Source organism: Schistocerca cancellata, chromosome 11, assembly GCF_023864275.1.
Source record: "Schistocerca cancellata isolate TAMUIC-IGC-003103 chromosome 11, iqSchCanc2.1, whole genome shotgun sequence".
In the NCBI taxonomy this organism is placed as follows: domain Eukaryota; kingdom Metazoa; phylum Arthropoda; class Insecta; order Orthoptera; family Acrididae; genus Schistocerca; species Schistocerca cancellata.
In genome coordinates, this window is record NC_064636.1 from 51,028,567 (window position 1) to 51,042,692 (window position 14,126).

Below are 14,126 nucleotides of genomic sequence, written 5' to 3' on the forward strand. Positions count from 1 at the left end.
GTCTGTCCGGTCACGTGAATTCACAGAATGCGACGTCCTGGGTAATGGAGAACCCTACAATTGTGTGTCAGCAACCACTCCACAATGAAGAAATAGACGTATGATGCGGTGTAACAGGCACGCATTTCATTGGACGCCAACCTCAACACGGTAGCATGTACGGGAATTTTTGATACATTTTGTGCTCAACTCACTGAATATGAAAGGCAATACTGCATCTTCCAGCGAGATGGGGCAACATGCGACACGTCTAAGGTATTCCTGGAACGAGTCCATGGTGTCTTAATTGTGTCAGAAAATATTTATGGAAACCGCGTTCACCGGACCTAACAGATTGTGATTTTTTCCTGTGGGGATACTTGAAGAGCGAAGTCCAGGAAACAAATCCACCATCGGTATTCGGCATTCACGCCAGTTGTATCTGGATTCTCTTAGACGTGCACAGCTGTGTACTCACGTTGCACGGGCTCACTTTCAGCGTCTTCTAAAAATGTATACATTTCACTGTACTTTTCACTGTCTTCGTTTCTGTAATTTCACTGCATTTCCTTTCTGACTGGCTGACTGGAGTGTCTGATGGGTACTAGACCCCTATATGTTTCAAGGCCCGGGACAAGATGTCTCTTCCCTTGTGTCTGATATTTGCGGTTATGGATGGGGGATTTAACTCGTTTGAGGATTTTTTTAGGGTGTTGGTTGGTCAGGGAATGGGATGTCTGAAGTCGGCGTCATCTTGGTTTCCTGTACCACAACGCGCCGATGACGTTATGGCTCGAAGAACTCACATGACCCCCTAAAGAGGGCAGCCATTTCGTTCCCGGCGTCTTGAGGTACGTGTCGGACGGTTGTTGGCTGTTGTAAAGCAGCCTTCGTCTGACCCTTCTTCGTCTGAGCTTCTTCGGAGCCCTGGGCTGCCTTTGGCGTGGTGGCTGCCTCAACCTTGTAGGAGGCGGCCAGTTCGAGCAGCTCGTCTAAGTCTTTGGAGATCCGCACCGCCAGTTTGTTCTTGGGTGGCGGCTGAGCATGATCTGCCTCCGAATCAGTCGTGTGTTCATTGCTTCTGTGGGCTCCCGCCCCGAGGGGGGGGGGGAGGGGAGCAGGTGCGGGGGGGGGGGCAGAAGCCACTTCAGCCCGCAGCCGCTGGATTTCTCTGTGCGCCGCAGCCAGTTCGTCCCGTAGGTCGGTCCTCTCTGCCGAAAATGCGGCTTTGAGGTCCGCTATTGCCTCTTCCGTGGCCGCACGAAGCTTGTTGTGCGGCAGGCACTGCGGCGTCATGGCTGCGTCTTGCGGGGGGCGGAGGGTCCCGCTGATGACGCTGCTGCTCTGTCCCTTCCGCAGGCGCTGGCCCACGGCCGGGACGTTTCCGTCGTCGCTTCTTCTTCCTCATGTTGCTCCCGCGACCCCAGTTAACGATGTAACTGCAGCCACGAAAGCTCGCGACGTGCTTTCCTCCGCAATTTGCGCACTTCGGCGCCACGTCGCGCGGCTTTGTGCAGTCGCGGGAGTCGTGCGCTTCCGCGCACTTCGTGCACACCACTTGGTTGTGCTTACACGGGCTACTTTTATTCGCGCCGCCCTGTACGATTGCAGGAGATGCACTGTTCCTCAGCGTGATTGGAATGATTATATTGTAAATCGAGATCATAAGTCTGCAGTTACTTAGATTTATTCAAGTTAATTTTGAGGCATGTATACGTTAGTTATGCCAACGGCGTTGCCGCAGTGGTAACACCGGTTCCCGTCGGATCACCGAAGTTAAGCGCTTTCGGGCTGGGCTAGCACTTGGATGGGTGACCATCCAGTCTGTCCAGCGCTGTTGGCAAGTGGAGTGCACTCAGCCCTTGTGAGGAAAACGGAGGAGCTAGTTGATTGAGAAATAGCGGCTCCAGTCTCGGAAACTGACATACGGCCGGGAGAGCAATGTGCTGACCACGTGACCCTCCATATCCGCATCCAGTGATGCCTGTCGTCTGAGGATGATGACACGGCGGCCGGTCGGTGCCGTTGGGTCTTCGTGGCCTGTTCGGACGGAGTTTAGTTTTTATACGTTAGTTATTGCTCAATGATGTGTTGAGTAGAATGTTTTGTCGCACAGTTTGTGAATTTCGAGATGGCAGAGCTAGAGAAGCAACGCGTCTGTAGTGAATTTTACCTGAAACTCAAGAAAACCTTTACAGATACATACCAAATGATGCAGGGAGCCTACGGTGATGAGTGCGTAACCTGTACTCGGTGCTACGAATGGTTCACACGGTTTAAAAATGGCCGGACGGATGTTAAAGGTGACCCTCGTTCAGGGCGCCCTTCGACTTCAACCGACGACGCTCATATCAGGAACGTCGACGAAACTGTGCGTCCCAATCGAAGACTGACTGTCCGAAAGATTACAGAAGAATGTAACATTTCAGTTAGATCATGTCACGAAACGCTGACACAGCATCTTGGAATGCATCGTGTTGCCGCCAATACGTCCCACGGCTCGCGAATCAGGACCAGAAAGACCTTCACCTCGCAATCTGTGAAGAGCTTTTGGATCGCGCAAATGAGAACGAGATGTTCCTCAAGAGAATCGTAACTGGTGATGAGACGTGGGTCTACGATTATAATGTTGAAACCAGGGTCCGTCGGGGAAGGTTTTCCAAGATCAAAAAAAGCTCGTCAGGTCAGGTCAAATGTCAAAGCCATGCTGATAGTTCTCTTTGACTTCGAAGGATTAGTTCGTCATGAATTCGTGCCACAGGGACAAACTGTTCTTCGATTATACTATCGGGACGCGTTGCGAAGTCTGCGAGAATTTGTGAGAAGGAAAGGGCCTGAAATTTTAAGAAAAATGTTATGCACTGTGGTTCAAATGGTTCAAATGGCTCTGAGCACTATGGGACTTAACAGCTGCGGTCATCAGTCCCCTAGAACTTAGAACTACTTAAACGTAACTAACCTAAGGACATCACACACATCCATGCCCGAGGCAGGATTCGAACCTGCGACCGTAGCAGTCGCGCGGTTCCGGACTGAGCGCCTAGAACCGCGAGACCACCGCGGCCGGCTATGTACTGTGACTATGGGTTCACTATTGTAGTGTCAAATAAACATTTGCTCTAATAGCTTTAAGAAGTAAACTTGACTAAGTTTTTGTTCTAATGTAAACACCTGAGCATGTCCTTACAGAAGTTACTTACTATATATAATCCGTTCATGATGTAAATATTGCACTACCGGCACGTATTCTTCCGCGGTGCTGGAACCTCATTGGATTTCCTTTTCGCCGGTTTCGGTAGCCGTGCGGTTCTAGGCGCTTCAGTCCGGAACCGCGGGACTGTTGCGGTCGCAGGTTCGAATTCTGCCTCGGGCATGGATGTGTGTGATGGTTATATCAACATCCTCTGAATGTACAGTCAAACTTTAAATAACTTGTTAGAATTACTTCGCACTCACACTGAAAAAGAAGACACATCCGGAAATGTGTCTCCTCTGCTTTCTCCTCTAATGAAATTTCATTAAGAAGAATTGCCTATGCTGCCAATGTTAAATTATCAAACTTCGTGACCTATGATCTTGAAAAGTTTTTAAGATACAAACTTCCAATTTTCCCTAATTAATAAATCTACTTTCCCAGACATACTGATGTATAATTATTGAAAAAATTTTGTTACGGCGCATTCTGTGACATTTTTCTCAAACTCGTAACTTTTCTAGCAAAATCTTATTAATAAATGAACACAAAAACCAAACTACACAGGATATTTTTATTATTCTAATTCAATATGTGTTGATTCTTATTCTTGGCATGCTGTAAAAATTTCATGTTTCTGTTTTCAGCATTTTCCAAGATAACTGGTTATTTATAGCAAAGAGGTAGATCAGACACATTGAGGTTCAAAGTTTTTTAATTACAATCATTACAGAGACCTACAGTTCTGACTCTTCCACGCATATTCTGGATCCTCTTCAGTGTCACAATCGCCCTTCTTCTTTTCTTGTTTGCTTCTTTTCTCATTTACTAAGCAAACTCTACTCGAAGCACATACAGTTCTCGCAGTTCTCTAGCTGTGTTCTGCCCTAATCTCAATCCCTCATGGCCGAGCGGTTCTAGGCGCTTCAGTCTGGAACCGCTTGACCGCTACGGTCGCAGGTTCGAATCCTGCCTCGGGCATGGATGTGTTTGATGTCCTTATGTTAGTTAGGTTTAAGTAGTTGTAAGTTCTAGGGGACTGATGACCTCAGAAGTTAAGTCCCATAGTGCTCAGAGCCATTTTGATTTCCTTTTCACGTGGGACTGCAGCCAAGCTGCCTCAAGTACGATAGTAAGGCTACGTTTTGTGCTGTATGTTAGGCGCACATTGACTTAGCGACAATACGGGACAACAGCTTTAGCGGCGAATTTAACTTGGACAGCTCTGGCCGGTCAGCTGGTGCAGCTAGCCTGGTGTGGCGTGGCCAGCTGCAGTTCACACCTAAAAAGAGACGAGCAGAGGAGCAGTACAGCTTGGAATGTCATTTAATTTTCAAGCAGAATGAAATAATACACTGCAAATCTCCTATAATACGGTCTTTAGACGACTAGACGAAAACGGAAACACGTTATCGTTCATAGCTAACGTACTGTTGTACTTAAAAAGAACAATGACGAAAATTCGTGACTTAACTACAGGGTAATTTTTCTGCATAAGCTGTGTGTAACGCAAGAGAGTACTGAAGGATTTCACCGTATAGTAAACTATTGAAGCCACTAAAGGTATTACTTACAAGATGGCTCTGAGCACTATGGGACTCAACTGCTGAGGTCATAAGTCCCCTAGAACTTAGAACTACTTAAACCTAACTAACCTAAGGACAGCACACACATCCATGCCCGAGGCAGGATTCGAACCTGCGACCATAGCGGTCGCGCAATTCCAGACTGTAGCGCCTAGAACCACTCGGCCACTCCGGCCGGCTATTACTTACAGTCAGTAGTCTGGCAATATCATAGCTCCTCCCTTATCGGAGAAATATATTTCAGTTCTGGAAGTGTAACCTGCTACGTTGATAACCAGCCTATCAACAACATAATCGACGAAGCCAACCAGGGACAGCATTTTCTGTTCCTCTTTTATGACGAGCCGCTCTATATCCTGCCAGCGTTCGGCAGTGACGTGTGAAGAAGCTGCGTGCGTTAGTTCCGGTACGTCTGGCAGCCTAACAGTCTTGTTACTTCTCGGGCCAAAACCCGCAACTTGGCTCCAGATCAGTTCTGTTGGGTTCGTACTGTAATGGTACAGTAGCGAATGTAAAAATGCAGCATTTGTATGATGTACTCGATGATGTGAAAATGATTGTTTTTCATGTTTCTATGATACTCATCTACCTCTGAGGTATAAAACGATGGACATAGTCCAGATAAAGGGGATTTGATTTTTGATTTTTGGCTTAAAAATTAAATTGTTATGTTTTCTTAATTTAAAGAACCTTTATGAACAGTCTTTCATAAAACATCGATAATTAAGAATGTTTATTTATAGTGTAAACAGGAACTTCGCGTCCAATATGCAATTAGAAACAAGAAGACGTGCAGTATTCATAAAAAATGATGATGAGTTTTGTAATTACGAGATGTAGGTAAAACGGAAAAAAATATTCTAGAGAGTTTTTGAACCAACGAACGAATAAGTCTATTTAGTACACATTCCATTACGCTACCGATTGCGCTACACATTCAACGTGAGTTAAGATGCTAACTGCAATATATGCAACGCTGGGAAAACAACTAAGACGTTTCGGAAATTTATAAAAAACATTAAGAACACCCCATTTCTCGATACTTTTTAACCGTGTTCCAAGCGCGCGTTTCACTACGGGGTAGAAAGCAGCGTCAGCCATTTTCATACTGCGCAGTAACAGCACGACAATGAGAGCACAACGCTGCACAGACCATGACTGTACACGATTTTTGAAATAAAAACTATGTACCTAAAACATGATTAAGAAAAACGATGCTGGCTGTTAAAACACTCCTGGAAATGGAAAAAAGAACACATTGACACCGGTGTGTCAGACCCACCATACTTGCTCCGGACACTGCGAGAGGGCTGTACAAGCAGTGATCACACGCACGGCACAGCGGACACACCAGGAACCGCGGTGTTGGCCGTCGAATGGCGCTAGCTGCGCAGCATTTGTGCACCGCCGCCGTCAGTGTCAGCCAGTTTGCCGTGGCATACGGAGCTCCATCGCAGTCTTTAACACTGGTAGCATGCCGGGACAGCGTGGACGTGAACCGCATGTGCAGTTGACGGACTTTGAGCGAGGGCGTATAGTGGGCATGCGGGAGGCCGGGTGGACGTACCGCCGAATTGCTCAACACGTGGGGCGTGAGGTCTCCACAGTACATCGATGTTGTCGCCAGTGGTCGGCGGAAGGTGCACGTGCCCGTCGACCTGGGACCGGACCGCAGCGACGCACGGATGCACGCCAAGACCGTAGGATCCTACGCAGTGCCGTAGGGGACCGCACCGCCACTTCCCAGCAAATTAGGGACACTGTTGCTCCTGGGGTATCGGCGAGGACCATTCGCAACCGTCTCCATGAAGCTGGGCTACGGTCCCGCACGCCGTTAGGCCGTCTTCCGCTCACGCCCCAACATCGTGCAGCCCGCCTCCAGTGGTGTCGCGACAGGCGTGAATGGAGGGACGAATGGAGACGTGTCGTCTTCAGCGATGAGAGTCGCTTCTGCCTTGGTGCCAATGATGGTCGTATGCGTGTTTGGCGCCGTGCAGGTGAGCGCCACAATCAGGACTGCATACGACCGAGGCACACAGGGCCAACACCCGGCATCATGGTGTGGGGAGCGATCTCCTACACTGGCCGTACACCACTGGTGATGGTCGAGGGGACACTGAATAGTGTACGGTACATCCGAACCGTCATCGAACCCATCGTTCTACCATTCCTAGACCGGCAAGGGAACTTGCTGTTCCAACAGGACAATGCACGTCCGCATGTATCCCGTGCCACCCAACGTGCTCTAGAAGGTGTAAGTCAACTACCCTGGCCAGCAAGATCTCCGGATCTGTCCCCCATTGAGCATGTTTGGGACTGGATGAAGCGTCGTCTCACGCGGTCTGCACGTCCAGCACGAACGCTGGTCCAACTGAGGCGCCAGGTGGAAATGGCATGGCAAGCCGTTCCACAGGACTACATCCAGCATCTCTACGATCGTCTCCATGGGAGAATAGCAGCCTGCATTGCTGCGAAAGGTGGATATACACTGTACTAGTGCCGACATTGTGCATGCTCTGTTGCCTGTGTCTATGTGCCTGTGGTTCTGTCAGTGTGATCATGTGATGTATCTGACCCCAGGAATGTGTCAATAAAGTTTCCCCTTCCTGGGACAATGAATTCACGGTGTTCTTATTTCAATTTCCAGGAGTGTACATTTGAATGTCTTAAAGTTACATTTAAGGTAACTTAATAATAACATACCTAATATGTAAGTAGGACCTACTTCCAAGAGCGTAACAACACCAGTGCACGTGTGCTACGGCTTCTGACCAATCATCGCATTTGTGTTTGTTTACATCAGGTTTATTCTTATGATGGATGGAGTACAGTGAACAGTACTTCGCATCTAGAAGGAGATTGACGTTGGCAGCGCCAGGAGGCAAATGAATATCTTTCAAGTAGTGCCGATTTTCTCCGCTTCTGGCAGCACTAGCGAAGTCGTCAAGTTATCGTGGCCAAACAGTGGTAGCACAGTGATCACATACCTGTACAAAGTGCTCGAAATGAGATAGCGCCTGATAGGCATGCAACACACCTAACATGCAGGTAACGCGGTTACAATCTCCACTGACCAAGGCTGTTAGAGAAACTACTGTATTCTGTACTTATGATAATCTGCAGTAGGCTGCAGTAGTTACACAACTCTAACTCTGAGCAGCCCCGGATCTAAGGAGGGGCAAGCCGGGGTGTCTGCCCCAAGGGGCAATTACAGGGGACGCCAAATTCATATTCCTGGAAAAAAAAACACCTTGTATCATGGAAAGAGTGAGTAATGAAAGAGTATTGGAAAGGGTTGGTGAGAGAAGATGTCTGCTGAAAGTTGTAAGAGAAAGGAAAAAGAACTGGTTGGGACATTCATTGAGAAGGGAGTGCTTGCTAGCAGACGCTTTGGAAGGATTGGCTTGTGGGAGAAGACTGAGAGGAAGAAAGAGATACAAGCTGATAGATGACATAAAGACAAGAGGAAATTATGCTGACCTGAAGAGGATGGCAGAAGACCGGACAGCCTGGAGAACTACCATGTGAAAACCCATGATGATGATGATGATGATGATGATGATGGTATTATAAAGTGCCCAGCATCCAGCGTGCGTTGGTCTATCGATAATTCATACAATTTTGAAACGCATCCCTCTTGGTTTCTGAACATTATTGAACACATTCTAAGTTGATTTCTGAACGAATCAGAAATTGGTTTTTGAATGTGTGGATAGGGTACGTGATGTCTCTGCCAGGGGAACACCCATCGTATCAAGAAATGAAAAACTTTCCCACAGATAAATGGGGACGGGGCTATACAAGATGAACCGAATAAACCCGAACGGTTGAATATCAATCGCTGTTTGTTTATGTGGTTTATTGGGTTGGCTCTGAGCACTATGGGACTTAACATCTGAGGTTTTTAGAACATGTTTTTTGCTCGAGTATCATGTCGTTTTTGGAAACCCAGAATCTACTATGTAGGAATCAACATGGATTCCGGAAACAGCGATCGTGTGAGACCCAACTCGCTTTATTTGTTCATGAGACCCAGAAAATATTAGATACAGGCTCCAAGGTAGATGCTATTTTCCTTGACTTCCGGAAGGCGTTCGATACAGTTCCGCACTGTCGCCTGATAAACAAAGTAAGAGCCTACGGAATATCAGACCAGCTGTGCGGCTGGATTGAAGAGTTTTTAGCAAACAGAACACAGGATGTTGTTCTCAATGGAGAGACTTCTACAGACGTTAAAGTAACCTCTGGCGTGCCACAGGGGAGTGTTATGGGACCATTGCTTTTCACAATATATATAAATGACCTAGTAGATAGTGTCGGAAGTTCCATGCGGCTTTTCGCGGATGATGCTGTAATATACAGAGAAGTTGCAGCATTAGAAAATTGTAGCGAAATGCAGATAGATCTGCAGCGGATAGGCACTTGGTGCAGGGAGTGGCAACTGACCCTTAACATAGACAAATGTAATGTATTGCGAATACATAGAAAGAAGGATCCTTTATTGTATGATTATATGATAGCAGAACAAACACTGGTAGCAGTCACTTCTGTAAAATATCTGGGAGTATGCGTGCGGAACGATTTGAAGTGGAATGATCATATAAAATTAATTGTTGGTAAGGCGGGTACCAGGTTGAGATTCATTGGGAGAGTCCTTAGAAAATGTAGTCCATCGACAATGGAGGTGGCTTACAAAACATTCGTTCGACCTATACTTGAGTATTGCGCATCAGTGTGGGATCCGTACCAGATCGGGTTGACGGAGGAGATAGAGAAGATCCAAAGAAGAGCGGTGCGTTTCGTCACAGGGTTATTTGGTAACCGTGATAGCGTTACGGAGATGTTTAACAAACTCAAGTGGCAGACTCTGCAAGAGAGGCGCTCTGCATCGCGGTGTAGCTTGCTCGCCAGGTTTCGAGAGGTTGCGTTTCTGGATGAGGTATCGAATATATTGCTTCCCCCTACTTATACCTCCCGAGGAGATCACGAATGTAAAATTAGAGAGATTAGAGCGCGCACGGAGGCTTTCAGACAGTCGTTCTTCCCGCGAACCATACGCGACTGGAACAGGAAAGGGAGGTAATGACAGTGGCACGTAGAGTGCCCTCCGCCACACACCGTTGGGTGGCTTGCGGAGAATGAATGTAGATGTAGATGTAGGTCATCAGTCCCCTAGAACTTAGAACTACTTAAACCTAACTAACCGAAGGATATCACACACATCCATGCCCAAGGCAGGATTCGAACCTGCGACAGTAGCGGTCGTGCGGTTCCAGACTGAAGAGCCTAGAACCGCTCGGCCACCACGGCGGTTTATTGGGTGTGAATGATAAGCATTGTTATAATTATTAGCAAAATTCATAGGTTCAGACTACCAGACTGGAAATGAACGACTAACAGGAATAACAAGTAAGAAAGATTACATATTATCGTCCTGGTGTATCCAAGAAAATGAAATTTTGACAGAACATTTTTGCCAGATCGCCACACTACTAAGGGCAAGTTGTACAGTCCCCAGATACCCACAGCTTCTGTTCTGTTCTCCGAATAGCGCGGAAAACGCGTTGTAGAACGCGTAATAACGCCAACCGGGGAATAAACGCGGGATAACTAAACCCGGGGGGTTAGTGAAGTTCACCAGAGAAAAAGTTTTGACAATGGCAGTAAATGTTACAGAATTACTCATGATAAGATTGTTTGTTAGAATGAGGAAGGAGAAGAAACGGGGACATCACACAAATTATATGTAAGAATATGTCCATTCCAAATATGTATATAAGTTTCGGGCAACTATAATTTTTTGATTTCGTGCTTGAGAAACTGGAGTGTGCTGATGAGATGTGAAACTATTTCCTAACTTAAAACTTTTTACTTTTAGTAGGCCTCCGAGGCATTTGATGTTTGTACTTCGTGAATTACATTCTCTCGTGTTATTTCTGTAAATGAGGGAGTTAAAAATGCCCATTTGTGCCAAGACAGTCTCGCTTATTTGGCATGTGCCACAATTGCTGCAATATTAGAAAGGCCTATTTCGTTTTATCTAGCAGCCAGCGACAAGAGAGACGTAATCAAATCGAAAAACCACACCAGTCTTGGGTACTATTCGTATTAACAGTTTTTTCAGTGTTCGACAAAAATATTTTGACAGTCACGTAGCAAAACGGTTGACGAACTTTGATGAGGTAATAGACTCTTTCGGAGAAAGGGAAGCACGCCTTGTAACGCTGTAGCAAGATTAGAGAGAGAAAAATGTTGGGACCAAAGAATTGAAGGAATGTGTACTGTCTTCCTTGTCTCTTTTGTCTTGTCTGCTCTTGTGTTTCCTGTGTTTAATGTAATGTCACACAAACGAGAATGTTATTACCTAACAGGAAACAAAGAGTGCAAATTTTCTGAAGAGTTCTGGTTCTCCGGCCACAAATAATTCCACCCAGTATTAAAAGCGCCGGCCAGTGTGGCCGAGCGGTTCTAGGCGCGTCAGTCTGGAACCGCGCGACCGCTACGGTCGCAGGTTCGAATCCTGCTTCGGGCATGGATGTGTGTGATGTCCTTAGGTTAGTTAGGTTTAAGTAGTTCTACGGGACTGATGACCTCAGATGTTAAGTCCCATAGTGCTCAGAGCCATTTGAACCATTTATTAAATCCGATTTTTTGTTTTAAGGGGATAGGATGTAAAACTGGCTGACATGGAGCAGGAGAGAGACCACAGAACATTTTAATTTCCACTGTCCTGAATGTAGGTTTGATGGCTTCCATTACAAAATATACACGTTAGAATTATACAGAGCGACATACAGTGACGTCCGCAGAAGAATGATATGTGGAACTGCACTTTGGCACCCTTAAGAACAAATAGCATGCCTCACATTTCCTCGTAAATATGTTTTGTATTTAAAACTCTTGTGACTCTTCACACTGGCATATCTATATCTACATCCGGATCCCGCTCTAGCTACTGCCTGCTCTGGGTGCTGACCTCTCCATTTGGCTCAGTCCTCCCACCACTTTTCTTCCTCCACCTGCTGCCAGGTCACACCTCTCCTTTCCACAGATATTCTCACTCCCATTTTTCACGGTGTTCTTGGGTGCCCTCTAGGACTTTTCCCATCCATCTTTTGTTCTTCCATAATTTTGGGGAGTCGTTGTCCATTCATCGTCTTAACATGCCCATACCATCTTAATCTCTTTTTTTTCAATTTCTTCTCTCATACTTTCTTGTTTAACGCTCTTTCTAATCTCTACATTCCTTACTCTGTCCACTGGCAGAAGACAAAATTACATGTATTACGTTTCCTCGAAGATACAGGGCTATTACAAATGATTGAAGCGATTTCATAAATTCACCGTAGCTCCATTCATTGACATATGGTCACGGCACACTACAGATACGTAGAAAAACTCACAAAGTTTTGTTCGGCTGAAGCCGCACTTCAGGTTTCTACCGTCAGAGCGCTCGAGAGCGCAGTGAGACAAAACGGCGACAGGAGCCGAGAAAGCGTATGTCGTGCTTGAAATGCACTCACATCAGTCAGTCATAACAGTGCAACGACACTTCAGGACGAAGTTCAACAAAGATCCACCAACTGCTAACTCCATCCGGCGATGGTATGCGCAGTTTAAAGCTTCTGGATGCCTCTGTAAGGCGAAATCAACGGGTCGGCCTGCAGTGAGCGAAGAAACGGTTTGAACGCGTGCAGGCAAGTTTCACGCGTAGCCCGCGGAAAATTGGCTCATGCCAGAACTGGAGACTGACAGCGCCGACTTCGTCTTTCAACAGGATGGTGCTCCACCGCACTTCCATCATGATGTTCGGCATTTCTTAAACAGGAGATTGGAAAACCGATGGATCGGTCGTGGTGGAGATCATGATCAGCAATTCATGTCATGGCCTCCACGCTCTCCCGACTTAACCCCATGCGATTTCTTTCTGCGGGGTTATGTGAAAGATTCAGTGTTTAAACCTCCTCTACCAAGAAACGTGCCAGAACTGCGAGCTCGCATCAACGATGCTTTCGAACTCATTGATGCTGCGCCGAGTGTGGGAGGAACTTGATTATCGGCTTGATGGCTGCCGAATCACTAAAGGGGCACATATCGAACATTTGTGAATGCCTAAAAAAACTTTTTGAGTTTTTGTATGTGTGTGCAAAGCATTGTGAAAATATCTCAAATAATAAAGTTATTGTAGAGCTGTGAAATCGCTTCAATCATTTGTAATAACCCTGTATATGTTTTATGTCTCCAGAATGATGTGCGCTATAAAATGAACATATTTTTGAAAAATCGATTTTTTTTAATTTTTTGATGTCCTATGTCAAACGCTCGAGCGCGGCGTGGGGGGGGGGGGCGGGGGGAGGGGGGCAGGGGCGCTATGAAGTTTTTGGCTCGGTTCGGAAACATCGTAGATTCGGGGCTGGGTAGCGCCCAATAGGTATGCAACACACCTAGCGTACAGGTAAGGCGTTTACGATCGTAACCCACCAAGGGAAAGTAACCGTATTGCACGGTCACTTCTGTATAGTCTACGGTAGCCCACAACTCTAGCTCCGAGTGTGTATGCGCTCGCTGCCAGATTGTCTCCGGAGGTGATCTGTGACTGGTGGGTTGGTAACAGGTGACGGCGCGACGCGTCGGGGGAACAGGCGCTAGGCGCTCGGATCCTGTCGGCGCACGACGGCCGTTTCCGGTTAGTGGCGCCTCGCGGGTCGACCTTGGCCGGGGTCGATAGTCGCCTCCGCTGCCGCCGCCGCTGCCGCTGCCGAACGCTCGCTCGCACGGACACCACGTGCCGCCGAGCTGCCCGTAATAAATACCCTCGCCGCGTCCCCGCTAGCGGAAAATTCCGCCCCAGCACGCCTAATGTCAAAAATTCGATCATATAGGGTTAGTTAGTTACTTTCATGTTCCATACATCATTTTGCACGATAAATCGTCATGGTGTGGAACGAATCATTTTACATTCATATCCAAATTAATTTGTACATCTATATGTACTCTAAACAAAAAATGTTTCAAATGGCTCTGAGCACTATGGAACCTAACTTCTGAGGTCATCAGTGCGGTAGAACTACTTAAACCTAACTAACCTAAGGACATCACACACATCCATGCCCGAGGCAGGATTCGAACCTGCAACCGTAGCGGTCGCGCCGTTCCAGACTGTAGTTTTTTTTTTCTTTTTTTTTAATGGTTCAAAGGGCTATTTTTTTATCTCATTTTGTTCGTTTTCGTTCGTTGAATATTCTCGGGGCGGACGTCGTAAGACATCCGTTTAAGTTCGTTGTTGATCGATTAGCTCAGTTTTTTTATTACAGAGGGCTGCTAACCCTCTGACCGAACACGCTGAGCTACCGTGCCGGCAAAACCGC

General features: G+C 46.7%; 1 pseudogene; it reads left to right on the forward strand.

Moving 5' to 3' along the window:
• Positions 1 to 1,704: 1,704 nt before the first annotated feature.
• Positions 1,705 to 1,822, forward strand: LOC126109050 (5S ribosomal RNA; annotated as a pseudogene).
• Positions 1,823 to 14,126: the final 12,304 nt, after the last annotated feature.